Source organism: Podarcis raffonei, chromosome 8 (assembly GCF_027172205.1).
Source record: "Podarcis raffonei isolate rPodRaf1 chromosome 8, rPodRaf1.pri, whole genome shotgun sequence".
In the NCBI taxonomy this organism is placed as follows: Eukaryota; Metazoa; Chordata; class Lepidosauria; order Squamata; family Lacertidae; genus Podarcis; species Podarcis raffonei.
In genome coordinates this window covers 50,615,168-50,628,191 of record NC_070609.1, presented here as the reverse complement: position 1 = coordinate 50,628,191, position 13,024 = coordinate 50,615,168, and the positions used below count along the sequence as shown (strand labels likewise).

Here is a 13,024-nt window from a genome sequence, read left to right as displayed (position 1 = left end):
CTTGGGGGGGAATCATACGCTGATGTGGAAATCTGGGGAACTGAACTTAAGATGGGGAAAGTGAGAAATGCAAAGAAAACAATGTTAACAGATATACCGGTCTTTCATGTGTGCATATCAGAGCAGTGTAGGTTGGGGAAGCAGGGATGTTATGTGACCCAAAGAGCCCTGGCTCAAAAGATCAGCCCATTCGGGTCAGTTCTCTGTGAAGTAACACTTTCCCCACCACCACCACTCTGCTGGGTTTCATCTTATGCAGACCAGCATAACAATAGCATAATAAATGATCAAAAGTTGGTGTGAACTTCCTATTTTTCATTTTTCACTTTCCTGACTTAACTCTTATGGAAAGCTGCCTTATAAAAGGTCAGAATATTTGCCTATGTTGCTAGCTAGCCTCCTGTAGTCTAGCACAGGTTTGGGGCATCTTTTTTAAGCCCAAGGGCCGCATTCCTTTGTGGGGAGACTTCTGAGGGCCGCATGTTAGTGGTGGGCGGGGCTAGAGGCAAAAGTGGGTGAGGTGATGGATGAGACTCTTACCTTTGTCCAATAGGCTACACTCCAGCCATGCAAAAGCCAGAGGTTCTTACACCCGTCCACAACTTTCCAGTCTCTACTTAGGCAAGGAAGAGGTACGACTGTGACTCAAGTGGAAGAGCCATGGCTAAGTGGCAAAGCATGCAGAAGGTCCTGAGTTCAATCTCCAGTAGCTCCAGATAGGGTTGGGCCTGAAGAGACCCCGGCTGTTGTTGGACTACAACTCCCATCATCCCTAGCTAGCAGGAGCAGCGGTCAGGGATGATGGGCGTTGTAGTCCAACAACAGCTGGGGACCCAAGTTTGACAAATGCAGGCACTGCAGATAATACCAGCCAGCTGGACCAATGGGCTGACTCAGTGGAAGGTAGCTTCCTATGTACCTCACACAGCAGCTTGACTTGCAGGCATTAGAGGTGACATTTATCTCCATGTGGCTTCTGAAAATGAAATGCTTGTCAAAGGCTTGGGGGCAGGCTAGGCTGGTTCCTCTTTGATTAACTGGCAATGTTGTTTACTCTTAAGGGCTTGTTCACAACTGGAAAAGTGTAGGGCAGGGGGGCAATAATTAAGCCTGTCAGTGTTCTGGCTTGGCACATAAAGGTGCTCACTGTTTTGGCACCAGCAGGAGAACCAATTTGATTGACAGGCCTTTTGAGTGATGCATGTGGTCAACATCTCCTGTTGACACCCGAATTCCTGCCAGGAGTGGCAGCAGCCCAGCAGTGGCACCAGCAGTTTGATCCTGACAGCAAGGCCTGGATCGGAGAAGATATCTTTCTTCACGAGGAGACACCTGATAACTCCTGAGTGGGGGAGCCGTGAATAAGTTATCCATCTCCTTGCTGAGGGAGATAAATGTCATATCAGGCCGAAGCCATCATCTGTGCGTAGCGGCAATTCAAGCCGCTGCCTGGCATTCCCTATCAGCTCTCTGTGGACCAGGCGACGCGAGCTGTGCTGAGGCTCCCAGACAAAAGCTTTGTTTCTGCCTTTTCAGTGGGCAATGTGCAGGAAATGTCATCTGTCTCTTTGCAGATGGGGAGCCAGCAACCTTCCTTCACCTGACCTTGCAGCCTGCCTCTGTAATGGGATGAAAAGAGAGGTTCCTAAAGAGTAGCACTGTGTGAGCTCACTGGGTAAAAAAACACGAAACCCTGCAGGATCAAAATAAGGGCCCTGATTCTCTAGCCTTGTGCCTGATCTGGTTTGCTTTCAACAAGGCCTGAGCCTCAGTTCTTGAAGCCTTAATCTCTGGTGACTGGCACATGTGGACTCAGATATTATTAATACATTGCCATAGCTGCCATTATGTGTTGATGGCTCAGAGTGGATGGGAGGAGCCACAGCTTAGCAGCAGAACACCTCCTTTGCATGCAGAAGGTCAGGTTCAATCACCAGCATCTCCTGGTTAGGCTGGGAAATATTCCCTGTCTGAAACCCTGGAGAACTGCTGCCAGTCAGTGTAGACAATACTGAGCTAGATGGACCCAAAGTCTGACTCAGTACAGTGAAGCGCAACTCGTACAGCACGTTGGAGACAAATATTCAAAGTTGTTCAAAAATAATTTTACACCATTTATCAAATATGTGAGAAAGAGGCAATTACTTACAAAGTGCCATGAAAACTTACAAACTACCTAAAATAAAGTGAACTTGCAATATCAGATTTTACTTTTGTTGTTGTTGTTGTTTAGTCGTTTAGTCGTGTCTGACTCTTCATGACCCCATGGACCAGAGCACGCCAAGCACTCCTATCTTCCACTGCCTCCCGCAGTTTGGTCAGACTCATGTTTGTAGCTTCGAGAACACTGTCCAATCATCTCGTCCTCTGTTGTCCCCTTCTCCTTGTGCCCTCCATCTTTCCCAGCACCAGGGAGTCTTCTCTTCTCATGAGGTGGCCAAAGTACTGGAGCCTCAGCTTCAGGGTCTGTCCTTCCAGTGAGCACTCAGTGCTGATTTCCTTAAGAATGGATAGGTTTGATCTTCTTGCAGTCCATGGGACTCTCAAGAGTCTCCTCCAGCACCATAATTCAAAAGCATCAATTCTTCGATAATCGGCCTTCTTTATGGTCCAGCTTAGGTTCTTACAGACTCAGATTTTTGGTTTTTTCTTGTTTTTTAAAAATAAGTTCAAGAAGATTCAAGAAAAGGGTAAGTTCAACATTGTTCCTGGTAGCTGTGAGGTGCTGATGAAGCAGCGTATGAAGTAATAAAGAAGACAGGGTGCCAGCGTTCTACCCCCATTTCGCCCTAGCAGTCCATGCAGTTGAGAGGCTGCAGTTTCACCCCTGGTGGGGCTGATTTGTTGGGGTTGGCGGAGAGCACACTCCCTGAGCACAGTTTTCTGGCCTTCTTCAGTTTTCTCGTGCCATTGATGCGTCTACTAGTGCTAACTGATAATAATCCAAACGGAATCTTATCAGAATCAACATAATACACTTCTAGGTGTTCAATTAAATACAAAGTAAATATAAATCCCCCCACTATATACAAATAATCCATTTTGATGCAAAAGTTCATAATTATGTACTTACATATCTTTGAAGAGACAATTTCTTGGCTTAAGCATACAAGACTGAATAGCTTAGCAAGGTAGCCCTGTTTGATTACAGATATATATACACATTCTCTCATTATAGGTTTTTCAACAGGTGTTTTACATTAGTAGAGAGGTGAGGAGGTGGAGTAGAGGATGGACATGATACTATTAATACTTACATCTCATACATTCCGCATCCAGATACACATTTCAATGCCCATTGCTGTAATTAAATGAAAACTGAAAGATCAAATTCGGAATTTAATCCTACTGGCTGGAATGTTTTAAATAAAAATATTAATTGTGCTTCTTGTTGTTTTAATATTGTTTTGATGTCCTGTTTGCTATATTTCCTAGGAACGAATTGCCAGATCCCAAAGAACAATAAGTCGGTGTCACTGTGTGTTTTTTTAGCATTTTTCTAGCACCAGTATAGTGAAAGGCTGCATCTCAGTGGTAGGGTGTCTCCCTTGCAAGCAGAAGGTTCCAGGTTCAATCCCTGGCATCTTCAGGTAGGGCTAGGAGAGACACCCTGTCTGGAACACCAGAGAGTCTTTCTATGGCCACCCACTTCTTCTAATAAGCAGGGTCTGGCCAGAACATAAGGAGTTGACTGAGCACGTGCTGCAGCTGCCTCTCTCTTGTCTCTCTTCCACATCATGTGGTCACCAAGGGAGGATGCTCTTTTGCCACTGCCTCCTAACCTGTTGCCATCTCAGTCTCCCTCAGTCTGGACTTGCCATTCACTGGTGATCTGGTGCAAGGTAGCAGGTGTGTTGCCTGACTGGAGCTGCTCCTCTCCTCCTTGCCTCCACTTAAACTCTTTTTTTTAAAAAAAAAAGCTTTTAAAAAATCAAAATATTACAAATAAAAAGCACCCCAAGTTTCCAGTACTTTGTCTCCCAACAGATACAATCTGGACCTCACTGCTTTAGAAAGTGGGCATGGTGTGACAATGCTTTTTGATCTCTCCAGCCCAAGGAATAAAAATCATCAGCAGCATTTGTCTGGCCACAAAAGAGAGGTCCCAGATATTAGGTTTTTTTATGCCACACATGGGTATTTGGTTTTCTTTGCAGTGCTGCAGGCAGCATGCCTCTGAGCCCATAGATAATGCTTTTCTCAAACTACAGCCCTAGACTACTTAATCCAGCTAAGTTGAGGCATTTAGCCACAATGGTTATGTTTCCATTCCACTGTTGGAGACTGTCCCAGTTCCTGGGAATCTCCAGTGGGGAGAGCACTGTTCCACTCAAGTCTTGCTTGTGGGGGCCTTCCCATGGGCTTCTGGTTGGCCACTGTGAGAACAGGATACTGACCTCGATGTTGTCATGTTTTGGGCTACAGAGGCTCAATACGACGGGGCTTCTGTCTATGCAGTAACTCAGGCTTGGAGATTTTCAGTACTTTCTTTTTGTAAACCACTTTGAGTGTATTTTACAATCGGCATATAAATTTTACAAAATAAAAATAAAATAACTTTTAAAGAGAGTTAAAAGTGGTGTGTCAAGGCCAGCCCTTCCCGCTGGAGCAAAAACACACGTTTCTTTCCTTTCACTGTTACCTCTGCTCAAATAGGCCTTTGAAACAAGATTTAAAAAACCTGTATGACCTGTTTCACAGAGGCAAAAATTGGGTGAGTGTACCCACAAGTAACCATCTTTTAATACAATTAATACTCCATTGTCTGGCTATTTTGACATGTGGATATGTAGCCTTTTATGACAACCAATGAAATGTGCCCAAACCAAACACCGGGAGTTCTGGTAGGCACAAAAGCTTCTCAGGGAGTAAACAGGGTTAACTGCAATATTCAACCTGAGTTTATAAGGTGAAGGGAGGGAGGCAGGCAGGAAGGAAGGAAGATGCAAGCTGGTAAAAGCTTCCTGGTCAATACAATCTTCTGCTTCTTTCCTCAGTCCCACACAGAGATGACCCACACAGAGTGAAGCAACAGCCTCAGGTGGAAGACACAGATATGGCCCCTGAGCCATTCCCCATTTTTGGAGATCAGTGCTGTGAATGTCACACAACCTGTCATGCACCCCATAAAGTAATGGGTTCAGCCTTCACAGTGGATGATGTGTTGCTTCCACTGCTGGTCCAGTCAGCTTCTGCACTCCCACCAGCCTTCAGCAGCAGACAGTTATTTTGGCCTATGGCCTGTTTTGACAGTTATCCTGCCTATAGGACTTCTGGTCCTAAACATCTGGAGGGCGTCAGGATGGAGCAGGCTGCTCCCCTCCAGTGACCCTTTGGTGGGCCTTATGATCTCTCAGAACCCTAATGGACCTGGGCAGCTCTACTTAGGAGGGTTTTAAAAATAATTTTGGGAGGGAAACGGGCATAAAGTTGACCTAGCGATTTCCACGAGGGAACACAGTTCCTGGATCCCTGCTTCGGAAGCAGGAAGCCTCTTGAGATGCCGGTGGCACTTACTCCCGAGTAGGCAGGCGCTAGAGCTGCGCGGGAAGGCAAGTAAAGGGCGGCAGCAGCAGCAGCAGCCCAGCCTCCTTCTCAGCGAAGCCCGGGAAGGCAAAGTGGCGGAGGCGCGATTCCATCCAGCGCGCAGAGAAGGAGGCTGGGAAGGAGCCGGAGTCCGTGGGAGAAGCCGGCGTCGGATCGCGCCTCCTGGCCAGGCTGCTGCCGGGCTGGACTTGCTGCAGCAGCAGTAGGGGTGGAGCGCCCCCTGCCGGGAGCCGCGCGAAGCCCGTCGCCGCAGCAGCAGCAGGCAAGGCGCCGCCGCTGCCAGGCGCTGCATCCAACGCGGCGCGTCCGGCAGGGCTGGGCTCCATCAGAGCGGGAGCAGCAGCAGCAGCGAGCGGAGGCAGGAAGGCGGGCTGGGGGGCCGCCGCCGCCGCCTCTCCCAGGAGCCCGCCCGCCGCCTGCCCGGCTTGCTGGAGCCGAGAAGCCGCCCGACCCGCCAAGGCAGAGCCGCCTGCCATGTCCCGGGGAGCCCGAGCGCCGCCGCTGCCGCCGCCGCGCAAGAGAAGCCCGGAGCCGCTGGCCAGGCTTTGAGGGAGACCGGGAGCCTTAGGCGGAGAGCGAGCGGCTCCCCGCGACGCGCTCTGCTAGGCGAGCGCCCGCCGCCCTCGTGCCCAGCTGAGCCACCCTCGCGACTCGTCCTCCTGCGAGGGGGCGGACGGCGCTCCGAGGATTCCCTGCCCGGGAGGTGGCGGAGCCCTCGGGAAGGAGAGAGAGGCGCCGAGCTGCGTTGTTGGAGGGCGGCGAGCGAGAGCCGAGCGGCGGAGAGGGCATTGGGGGGGCGGGGTGTCCCTCGCCAGATGGCACACCGAAGGGGCGAGCGGAGGAGGCGGAGGCGGCTGCAGTAGCTGGAAGGCAGCTCAGGGAAGAGGAGGAGGGAAAAGGCGACGAAGCCGGCGAGGGAGCAGCGCCTGGCCACTCGCCCGCCGTCGAGGAAGGGACCCAGCTGATCCCTCGCTGCGCACTGCCCCACCTGGGACCCGCGCGGCTGGCTTCACCCCATGGCCCCGACCCAGCGCCAGGCCTGAAGGGGCAGCGAGAATGAGGCCACGTCCAACGGCAGCCAGGCTTCTGCCCGGGCAAGCGGAGGGCGGCGGCCGCAGCGACAGCAGCAGCCGGTGAGCGGAGAGCCCGGCGCCCGGCGTGGGGAGCGCCATTTACCAAAGAGCCGGAGAGTAGGCGCGCTAGCCAAGCGCCGACGCCCGCTTTACTCCGACGCCGCTTCTGGGTCGCGAGCCACGCTTGGAGGAGGTCTGGAAAAGAGACGGACAGCTCCTCTCCCAAGGCAGGCGGGCGGAAGCGACCGCTAGGCAAGGCGCGCCGCTGGGACGTCGAGGGGCGCATCGGGCATCGCCAGGACTCGGATCGCACCTGCTCAGGGCGCCCCCTCTCCCCAGTCGATGAGCCTCTTGGGGGCCCGGGAACCCCGTTTGGATTAACTGGTTCCCCTCCCTCTCTTTTTCCCGTCTTTCTTTCTCCCCATCCCCTTTTTTTGGGTTCTCCGGGAACTGTCCGACGCCTGGCCACCTTCCTCGACTTCTCCTGGGACTATTACCTCACCTCACCTCGCCACCGACCTCAGGACTGTAAGTTCCGCTCCGTTCTCTTTTACAGAGCTTACTAGCCTTCCGGCTGTAGGGATGCGATGGGATGTGGAGGGAAGAGAGCGATTTGCGGGTGGGAGGTCGGTTAAGTTGCCTGATCCGAAGAAATGTAGTCGAGAGGGGAACCCCCCCCCCCAGCACGCACTCACGTCTTCTCTTTCTCTTGCCTTTGTTATTTTGACCTTTTGGTGAAGTTTTTGCGGTTGGAGGAGAGGGAGACGGGCATCCCTTGGCCTCTGGGTGTCCCAGCTGTGTTCCCCCCGCCTCGCACTCCCCGGGCATGCTTGTAGCGGTGGTTTCTTTGAACTGTCCCAAAAGATGAAGAGGTCCACTGCGCTCCTCCTCTGTCCGGATCTCAACCGGGCAAGAGGGGCGCAAACCAGCAAAAGACAAAAACAAAACCGGGCTGGATCCACCACCCGTTATCCTACCACTTCCAAACAAAGGCGAAGGGTGGAGCGGGGGGAGAGATATGAGAGAGAGAGAGAGAGAGAGAGAGAGAGAGAGAGAGAGAGAGATGTGGCCAGATGTGCGCCCCCTGAACCGCCCTGCGCTACGCTTGGGGAGGTTCGCCAAATACTCCACAACGATTTCCCCGAGGGTTGGCTATGGGGTCTCCTGAATGCACTGTGGGGAAGGGGCTGCGTGGACACGGGGCGGCAGAACAGCCTGACTGGGCTTGGGAAGCCGCACGCGCCTGGTGCCCCCTGACCTGGTGGTGGTTCCTGTACCTTGTCTCTCGATGTACCCCCAAAATTGCTGTTGTTGCTGCTGGGGCTGTTTTCTGAAGAAAAGACCATGTCTTACTTTTGTGGTCCTCGCTCGCTCTGCTATAGACCCGGCGGCTGCCCAAGTGACAGCCGCTTCAGCGCAGCCAAGGCGAGAGGCTGGTATGGACCCCGTCGAGGGTCGTTGGAAGCACCCGATACTTGACCGCTCCGCAACTCCGTCGCCTTGCAAGAGGAACCCCAAAGACCCCTTTCTTTCCACCCAGACGGAGAGAGGTTTAAGTGTTCCGAAGAAGGGGGTTCCGGTCCCGTTGCAGGAAGCTCCCTTCTGCCCCGTCTAAGGACGCCTTTGTTTGATCCCTTGTGTTAAGTGCTCCGCAGACATCACCATCCTCTTCAATTTAGCTGGATAGTTAATTCCTTAGAGGAAATGTCCAAGCGCAGAATGTGCGTGTGTGTTTTGTGGGGGAAGGCAGACAGAGTTTCTTGGGGACATTAATTGGCATGGTTGGAAGGGTGAGTGGATGGAGCCTGACCCAGACCTGCCTGGTGCCTCTTTCCTCTTGCACTAGTTGGATGGCATTAACTTGTGCGATTTGGCAACTCAAACCTTCTGTAGGGAAAGGAAAGCTGGAGGTGGGCGAGCCAGGGGTGAGCAGCTTTGAAATTGTGGGGTGCAGTTTTCATAGAACCTCCGATGTGGTTTTTAGGGAGTCTTGCTGAGAACCATCGGGCAGAACGGCAGGAAACCCAAATGAGCCACTAATTAGCATGGGCCACCAAAGCCACTCGGACATTGTTTTGTGTGAACCCTGTGCAAGGAAGACGAACAACTCTTGCCTCACTTTCCCCACCCGCCTGGTTACAAGTTGCCTGAGGAGCTTCTTATCTAAGTTGAGTCCAGACAGTGTAATTTTTAGGAAATGATCGTTGCATACTTCAAATAAGTATCCTGGCTGAGTAATCATCCATGCGCTAGGGTTTTGTCTTGTTTGGTTTTTTAAAAAAACACATGCACACACTGCCAGGCCTGGGAAGATATCTAACAGACCCCAATTTGCACCTGATTTGTTTTTTTCGCATTGCCAGACTTGCTCCCAGCTTCAGACCTTGAGCCCATGAACATAAATCAAAGAAATGTCCCAGAGCGTATGCAGAGAGTTTGCATCCTCATAACGGGCAAGGCCTAAGTAACTCCCAGGCCCAGTGTAGGGTGCAGAACTTCCAGCCCAGAAAATGTGACTTCCAGAGAGTCTTAAAATTCCAATTCTTTCCATATTAGAAATTAGGCGCAAAGTGTGTGTGAATAGGAAGGGGGTTGTCCGTGGGGCAGGACTGCAGAATGTGAACAAATGAACCTCCATGATTATGACTTGGCAGAATTAATAAATCAATGTGCTTAAGGAAGTGGGCTGGAAGGGAGTCCCTCCCTTCATTCACCACCGTCAAGCTCAATACTATTTAGAAATGATATTTCACAGCCCCATAATCCCATATGAGTGAGCTGGCTGTGATTGCTCCACTGGGAAAGGGGTTTTTCACTTTGCACATGCTCAGAGGTATTGTCTTCTTTGTTGTGGCTACCCCCATCCCTGGGCTCAGCCTTGTAACTGAAAATAAATTCTGGGACAAAGGAGTTGTGAGCCCAGCAAAACAACTTAGGTTGCAAGCTACAAATCTGGACTCTGCATCTGTGTCATGAACCACTCTAGATTAAATCCTTTGCAGTCTCGGTAAATTAGCTACACATCTGTTTGTGAGGCTGGGGTTGGTGTTTTTCTTTTTCTTTTGTTTTTTCCAAATCTCCAGTTCCAGATATTTTTGCCCTTCTAAAGAACAAAGGGAGTAGATTTCATCTACCACCCCACAAACCCACAAGCACTCTAAGCAAAACACTGCCTTTCTATTCAAGGGTTGTGGAAAACCCAGGGGGACCCGCCATCTCTGGGACACTCTCCCATGCAAGTCCTGTAGGAATGAACTGGAAGGATTTGGACCAGTCCCAGATGGATAAGGAGGCAAAGCTCTCTTGCTGGGATTTTGAAGTGTCAGTTATAATGAGCAGACTGCACCCTCCTAACCCTATTCACAGACCTCAATCTGGAGAAGGTTAAGTCAACCATGGTGAATTTATCCCATTTATTTCAATGGGAAATGTGGGAAAAACAAACAAACAAACAACACTTATTTTTTTGAGTAGCACTACTAACTTTCCTGGGGAGCCGAGCATCACCGTGTCAGTTTTGCCAACGTGGGCTGAATCTTGGCATTCCAAATATATGGTGGCTATATATTGCAAGCTGCGGTGGTCCCAGAAGAGCATTGGGAATGAGAGCTGATTACCCTCCAAGTGGGTAAAGGACATTATTCACTGTGATGCAGCTTCCATGAGAACACAGGGGCAACATGGATTGCTTTTCAATTCATTGCTCAAAAATGGCTCATATGTTAATTAGCTGAGAAGATAGACTTTTTTTTTACTCAGCAACCACACTCTGCAAATGAGTCAAGCGGCAGCATTCTTGGCTAAGCTGGGTGGCAGCAGCTAAGACTGGGAAGAAAATGTGGGAAGCTTAAATCAAGGGCAGTCAGCATGTGGGCTGCATCAAGCTCATGAAGCCAGTTCCTGTGGCCTACCAGCCCTCTCCCAAAATCAGGCACCTTTTCCTCTCACCTTTATGCCTTACTGACAAAGGTGCCTCTTCTCCCTCTGGTGCAATGGCAATGCCATTGCTAGAAGGTCTTAGCACTCAAGGAAACAGGAAGGAGAGATCCTCCCTGTTTCCTGAGCATAAAGACCTTCTAGCAATGGCAGTGTGCCAGATGGAGAAGAGGAGACTTTGGAAGGTAAGTCAAGGGCTGTGCTTTCCATTGCTGGGCTAGCTTGGGCTGGGTACAGAAATTCCTTAAATTTTACAGGTTTGGATGGAATTACTGTACAATACAAGGATTTGTTGTTTTCAGACCCTCCAAGTGTCCCTATTTTCCAGGGACATCCCTGATTTAGAGAAGCCATCACAGTTTCTGATTTGATCCCAGAATGTCCCACTTTTCCTTAGGATGTCCCTATTTTCATTGGAGAAATGTTGCAGAGTATGGTAGGATGTCCCTATTTTCGCTGGAGAAATGTTGGAAGATATGGAGTTATCCAACCCCCTAAGCATCTGAAGGCAATCCTTTGTAGGGGAGTTTTCTAAATGTTTAATGTTTTATTATGTATTTATATATCTTGGAAGCTGCCCAGAGTGGTTGGGGCATCCCAGTCAGATGTGTGGGGTATAAATAGTAAAATGATAATTATGAAATGGGACGTCCCTATTTTCATGAGAGAAAAGTTGGAGGGTATGTGTTTTAGGAGTATTTGGGGTGTGTGACTTTTCTCTTCATTCCCTGGGAAAAGCCACATCAGTGGTCATTTTGTGTGCATGGAGTTACACGTGTTAAAGGATTCTGTGGTGCCTGACAGCTGGCAAGCAGGTCAAGCATAGTTATGAACCGCCTAGAACCGCCTAGAACTGTGCATGACCACAGAGTGTGCAAACAGGGGAATGCATCTTGAGAGACAACCTACTAGAACTCTGGAAAAGGCACATGCATTGGACTTGCTGAAGGGGGCATCCCAGGATGGCTGTGCACTGCAGCAGTGGATAGGAACAGGTGGTGGTTGGGCTATGCCGAGGAGAGGAAATCTTTTCAGCTTGAGGGCCACATACCTTTCTTGGTAACCTTCCATGGGTCACTCGTAAGTGGTGGGAGGGGCCGGAGGTAAAGTGGGTGGAGCAATGAATGACAATGTTACCTCTGCTTGTTGCTATACTCACTCACCCCTCTGCAGGAAAGCAAGAAGCATGTTCTGTGTTCAAGGATGCATTCCAGCCAGGCAAAAACACTCAAGGAAGGTGTGAAGCAGGGTTGGGGAGGCTGTGGCCTAGAGAGAGTTCTGAGGGCAAGATGGAAAGGCAGCCACATTTGGCCCCCAAGTCTAAGGTTCTCCATTCCTGTGCTCTGCTCTCATATCCTTTCATCCCTCACCATAAAAATAAGCATCCTGTTCCCCTCTGTTGAGTGCTGGAGGATAAGCAGCAAGTGCTGTGGGCTGTGCAGAAAGGTGTCTTGTACTGGTTCATGCCAAGCAGGCCCATAACACTTTGGCTGACCCCAGTGTCATAGGCCTGCTTTTCCGTTGCAAATAGTATGTGCATGTGTACCAGTCCAGAACTGGGTGAAATGGACTCTAGCCCACAAAAGTTTCTGCTGTGATAAATTTGTTAGCTTTGAAGCTGTTAGCCATAATCTCTGAGACACTACGCTTAACACAAAATCTTCAAAAGTCTTGTTGAGGGGATGAACTAAGCCTCAGAATTACACAGCGGTGTGTGGCGGCAATGGGAAGAACAGGAATCTATAGGTTGCAGAAGGTGCTTAACATCGCATTCCAAGGATGCACTAAAGGACCTGCATCTCTGAAACCAATCAGAACTAGGCATCTGGTCACATGGTCTGTCAGGTTCTCTCCCCCCCCATTCATCCCTCTCCCCTACCCCATGTTTCAAAGTCCACCCAAAGGAAACAGGCCTCCATCCTCCTTCTTTCCACTTGCGATGATAAGGATTGATTCTGGGTGTGGCTGTTGCAATATCAAAGCAAATACTGAACTGCTGGGGGACCTAGCGAAGATCCTGTGCTGTTGCACAGAGCCCTGCTTTCTGGGGGGTGGGGGCTGAGAGTTTTCTCTTTTTTCCCAATGACATAATGGCTATTTATAACTTTTGGCTCTCTCTGGGTTGCCGCTGGGCTGGGAAATGAATGAAATGCAGCTGTTGAGGCAGGGGCGGGCTGTCTCTGCGCACGTTTCGCAGGCTCAATTAGAGAAAGCCCCCCCCTCCCCGTAGTTTTGGAAGGGGTCAGGATTTCAGCTTGTTTCTTTTTTAAAAGTGTGTGCTCTGTGGGAGACCATTACAGTGTCCCTGTTATTCTCCGAGATCCACATCAGGCTGAAGCAACAACTGCATAAACTTAACTTTGAAGAAGGACTGCGGCTCAGGAGCTAGGCATCAGCATTGCATGCATCAGGTCCCATGTGCCAACATTTCCAGGCAGGGCTTGGAGAGACCCACCCCTGCCTGAAAC

General features: G+C 50.3%; 1 protein-coding gene across 7 annotated transcripts in view; it reads left to right on the top strand.

Moving 5' to 3' along the window:
- Positions 1-6,620: 6,620 nt before the first annotated feature.
- The window catches only part of CBFA2T3 (CBFA2/RUNX1 partner transcriptional co-repressor 3), a 66,041-nt gene continuing 59,637 nt past the window's right edge, over positions 6,621-13,024 (top strand). For 3 of the 7 annotated variants that reach the window (XM_053399999.1, XM_053399998.1, XM_053400005.1), the window contains exon 1: positions 7,047-7,148. The gene's annotated coding sequence lies outside the window, so the exon portion shown is untranslated. Of the gene's footprint in view, positions 7,149-13,024 lie in introns of all 7 variants that reach the window. The other 4 variants (XM_053400003.1, XM_053400001.1, XM_053400000.1 and 1 more) reach the window with 3 other exon arrangements.